This window comes from Rhineura floridana, unplaced genomic scaffold (genome assembly GCF_030035675.1).
Source record: "Rhineura floridana isolate rRhiFlo1 unplaced genomic scaffold, rRhiFlo1.hap2 scaffold_44, whole genome shotgun sequence".
Lineage (NCBI taxonomy): Eukaryota > Metazoa > Chordata > Lepidosauria > Squamata > Rhineuridae > Rhineura > Rhineura floridana.
In genome coordinates, this window is record NW_026902524.1 from 1 (window position 1) to 5,185 (window position 5,185).

The window sequence follows — 5,185 nt, forward strand, 5'->3', positions numbered from 1 at the left end:
GAACTTCAATTGAGTGAACATAGCAAAGGATTGTGTTTGTGCTGTAAATCTTTCCCCCGTCAATCCTACATTTTAAAGCAGTTTAGGCAGGGTTTACTTAAGTATCACTGCTTTAATTATGTTGGAAACTAATACTGGTGTGTTTTTTAATGTTTTGCGATAACCAACTGGTTTTGACAATAAAATATTATATGAGGTGTATGTATTTTTACATCTCCAGTGTGACTGTGTATATGAAGCCTTTCCAACAACCCTTTGAGGTAGGGTTGCAGACTGGAAACCAAGGCAGCTCACAATAAGAAATAAATCCCTTTAAAATCCAATGATGATAAAAACAATTGTAAACAGTTGCAAAACAGCCTAAAGTGGCATGGTTCTGAATTTTGGGATGAGTGAATGAAGTTCATTATCACTTGAAGTTATATTTCTGTGCACACTTCCCTGTTTGAGTAAGCCCCATTGAATACATTGGGAGCAAGTAAACAAATGTAGGATTGCAATATAAATATCTTTGCAGGTTGTGTAAATAATAAACATATTTGATAGCCGTGCTTATATAAATATTTCTTCATACTATGTCCCAATAAATATCTGATTTCACACTATGGTTGTACATAATTATTTCCTCTACATTTTAAGTGTGCCCTTCTTCCTTGGGATGGTCATTATTCCCCTTTGTTGTTTTCATCCTGAGGCGCAGATTAGGCTGAGAGATGGTGAGTAGCCCATGGTCACCCAGTAAACGTTATAGCTCATTTTCATTTTAAAAAATTAATTAAAATGATTTACATGCAGGCAAAGTTTATTAAGTAGATCCACACAATACATTTAAAGCACCTCCAACTTGCATTTAAAGCACATGACTTCTCCTAAAGAATCCTGGGAAGTGTAGTTTCCCCCTCACAGTTATTGTTCCCACCACCCTTAATAAACTACAGTTCCCATTATTATGTGCTGTGATTCATGTGCTTCAAATATGTGTTGAATGTGCTTTCAATGAATAGTGTGGCCTAGTTATGATGTGCATTCATTACTGAATTGAAATAACAATTTTAAAAGATTTTCTTTAAACAGGGGAAGGGTTGTAGCTCAATGGTAGGACTATTGCCTGGAATCCTGGACAGCCAATGCTAGTCCATGTAATCAGTACTCAGCTAGATGGCACCAAATCGCCTGAGTTGGTATAAAACAGATTCCTCTTTTCCTAAAAATGGTAAAAGACCCAAGGGCCACAGTGGCTCTAAAATTTATTTATGTATTTTATTTACAACATTTATATACTGCTTTATTGTAAGAAAAAAAATCTCAAAACGGTTTACAATTAGAATTAAAACAATAAAATGATTGGGGAAAACAGTTAAAAACAGGTATTTAAAAATATTCAAAATAAAACTAACAATGAGTTAAAAACAGATAAAAAACAGCTTCTACATGCATGGGTAGACTAAACAAACATGTTTTTAGCAGGTGCTGCAAAGAGTACAATGAAGGGACATGCTAATGTCAATAGGCAGGGAGTTCCAAAGCACTGGTGCTGCCACACTAAAGGATCAATTTCTTACAAGAGCAGTAGTAGTACTATGTGGCATCCGTAACATGGAAAGCACACCTTGAACTTGGCCTGGTAGCAATTCAGCAACCACTGCAGATTTCAGAGCAGAGGTATTATGTGTTGCCAGGGTCTCATTCATGTCAGCAATCGTGACACAGCTTCTGCACTAACTACAGCCCCCGGGTCAGGCTGTGCTCCATGGGTTTTTTTGTGACCTTGACTGACTGGCTGCCAGATTTTTTTAGTTTTGGTTTTCGGTTGGGAACCCTGACTGGTTGTGGGATGCTGAGTTTTCTGTCATACTCATAGGAATCTTGTGGTTGGTATGGCATTGCATTTAGGAAATATCACTGTCTTTTGTTTTTCCTTTTTTATTTGCATTTCATTCACCTTTAACCTCACTCTCTTTCATCCATGCACTCTGCCCAACTCCCTTCTGCCCATGATGATGCACCTTGTTGTTTGCATGACTGTCTGTTTCTTGCCCAATAGCGGTAAAAGAGAATTCACATACTGGGCAGAGTGGCTGCAATTATTGTTGTTCCCAATCTGTGAAGATAGACCAAACCTTGTGTGTTTTCTCTTTGTCAATTATTATGCACTGGAATTGGGTTGGCTGTTAGAGTGAGTTTATAGTAGCCCACAGGGTGGACAGAAAAGAGTAGAGAATCTTCTTACTCTTACTCATTTCTCAGACCTATTTCCGATTTTTCAGATCACTTCTTTCTGAAGTGAAGGGTCAAATCTGTAAAGAAATTTGGAGCAGCCATGTTAAAAGGTAGGGGCAGGGCATTCCAGGCAGGGGGTTGCCAACCCTGCTTGGATATCTTTGCAGAGGATCCCTAGTCAAGCTTTACCAACAACACAATCCAAACCGTATCTACTGAGAAGTAAGTCCTATTGAGTTCTATTGGGCTTAGTTCCTTAGTAAGTGTGTTTAGAATTGCAGCCTTCGGGGGCATCCATCTTTACTCCAGAGTTCCACAACACTAGGCTCCTTTTTTCCTACAATGGCCTTCTTGTGACTGGCCTGGCCTGAGGGCACTTAAACCCTTTTTGCCAGAAATAAATTGGCTAGTTTAATGTTCCCTGCCAAGGCCCCATCTTTTAGCTAAGATTTCTATCTTAATTTTCAATTAGAGAAATGTTTTTGTTTGAATTGTATGTGCCAAGCAACTGTGGTTGATGCTTAATGTATCATGCTTAATGACATCACTCAGGCCTGCCTGCAACATCACTTGGGGTCGCCCCCGAAATCTCACGGCTTGGGCTGCTTCTGATCTGTCAACCCTACTGTTCCTAGTTAACTCTTGGAATGTGGTACCCTGTTCAGCATCCAGTAACATGTCAGCCTGTTCATTCTGTCCGTCCATCCTTGTCTTGGGCATCCTATCTTACTCTGATAGGACCATTCCATGTTCCTTTCCCTGCCTCTCTAGACCTGGATGTGTAAGTAACCTCCTGTACCAGTTAACTGTCTGTCAAAACCCATGGCATTGCCACATTACACCTGCATTCTCTCCTTTGAGCTTAACCTGAAGTGGCTTCCCTATCACTTCAATGTTTAATCATTGAGGCTGATGCTGGTTGCTGCAGCATCCTTTCTTATCTTTTTTTTTAATTTATAGTTGGGAGTTACATGGTTACAGATGCCCATTTTATTTTTACTTCAAAAATATGCTTTTCTATAAAATGGTGCTTATTCCCAAGTAACTGTGTTTTATCAGCAGGTCAGCAGAAGCAAACTCCTGTAATGATGGTGCTAAAATTTAAGAGTTTGAAATGTGTAATTGCACATGCTCAGTATATATTTACCAGAATTAGCAAAATGTTTATTTGTTCTAACATGTTAGCAACACAGTAGCAGTTGTAAAGCATGGGGGGGGTGAAAAGAGAAGGGGAATGTTAACTGCATGCGGCACAACTGAAGTAATACATGCAATGATCTTTTTTTTTTTAAGTGCTTTAAGTCCAGGGTCTAAGATACTGCTTTTGATCATGGAGGTAATAGAGCCATCATGGCTAGTAGCCTATGATTGTCTTATCCACTATGAATTTGTCTGTTCCCCTTTTAAAACCACCCAAGCTGATGGCCACATTTTTGTCATAACGGCTTCCAGAGTTTAATTATGCATTGTATCAAGAAGTACCTTCTTTTGTCTGTCCTGAATCATTCACAGCTTCATTGGATGGCCCTGGATTCTAGTATTATGAGGGAGAAAAAAATGTCTTTATCCACAACAAACATACTGTTATATACGTCTATCATGTTCTCCCATACTCACCTTTTTAAAACAACAAAGGCAGCTGAAGACATTTTGATGCAGAAAATCCAAATGGCTGTCTCACTGAGGGAAGGATATAACAAGATACTGAATAGTTGACTATTTGCTGTCTTTTAATGGTACACCAAACTCTACCGCTGTTTCTGACTCACCCCTGCCCCCCAAAGAGCTGGGATCTCTTACCTCCAACTTCCTGGGGCTTTCTCTCCTCTTAAGGCAGGATGAACAAATGGCTAGTTTGCGTGCTCTAGACAAAGTTCATCCCAGTCAGTAAGAGTTTTCCTTCTACTCTCAGTCAGAGCCAAAACAAAGAGAGGGGAGGGAAGGGAAGGCCATGGAGGTCAAAGGCTAACAACTGGTTGAAGGAGGTTAAACAAAGAGTGGGGCAAAGCAATGTTTGATCTGAGAGGAGATTTAATGTTCAACTCAATGAGGGAATGTTTCAATATATGTTGCACATACCAAACTGCGGAGACAGTGGACAGAAGCAAGAGCGGGGAAAAGTAGTTTCCTTTTCTTTCATTCTTAAATTATTTTTTATTCATTTTCTTGAAAATACAATACAAATCACTAACCCAACATAATACTAGATGAAGGCGACTGCAGACCAAAGTCATTTTTCCTGAAAGTAATTTCGCAAGCAAACTCTCCTCTTTCACAGCCATGATCTTTCACAGCCAACAGGCAGGGCATCTTAATGATGGCTCCTGCAGAGTCAAAGTGAGGGTCATCAGGATGAAAAAGAACAAGGAAGGGAGCACTCAGCTAGCCTGCTTTTTAGGGGCACTAAGATTAGAACCAATTCTTTTTTTGGTCAAAGATGTGCTGGTACCCATATCTTGATAAAAGTGCCATGGGCACACAAAATGGTTGCCATGGGCAGCAAAAAAAGAGGTGATGGCACTTGGTACCAGTGAGCACTGTCATGCACCCACAAAAATGTTGATCAGAACGATGGTACTTCCTGAAACTCTTTCATAAAAACACATCTTGCTGGGAATCTGGGATCAGCACCTGGAGATGTAACAATACAACTGTGGGGAGCAGGATGGGAACAGCTCAATGACGGGTGGGAAGAAGAGTGGGCAAAGATATTTACATAGGGCCTGCCTCTGTTGCCTATTTCAACTGGAGGGGATACATAAGCTGGCTGGCCAAGGTGGCTCCTGCTTTGTAGATTCCTTGGCTTTTTGTGGGACTTGCGGGTCTTGAGTTATGTGCCTGGGAGAGAGGACTCTGAGCCAAGCGGGGAAACTTGAGGGGCCCCCAATTAGTGTAGTGACGGGTAGAGGAAGATATGGCATTGTGAGGAGGATTTGCCAGGTAAGGGGAATGCGGCCCAGGCAGT

At 40.6% G+C, this 5,185-nt stretch overlaps 1 long non-coding RNA gene across 1 annotated transcript; it reads right to left on the reverse strand.

The window, feature by feature from the left end:
* Window positions 1-3,701: 3,701 nt before the first annotated feature.
* Window positions 3,702-4,133, reverse strand: LOC133375414 (uncharacterized). Its single transcript, XR_009760226.1, has 3 exons — window positions 4,021-4,133; window positions 3,838-3,900; window positions 3,702-3,754 (listed from the first exon to the last, which is right to left on the reverse strand). It is a non-coding gene; the product is annotated as an uncharacterized LOC133375414 (long non-coding RNA).
* Window positions 4,134-5,185: the final 1,052 nt, after the last annotated feature.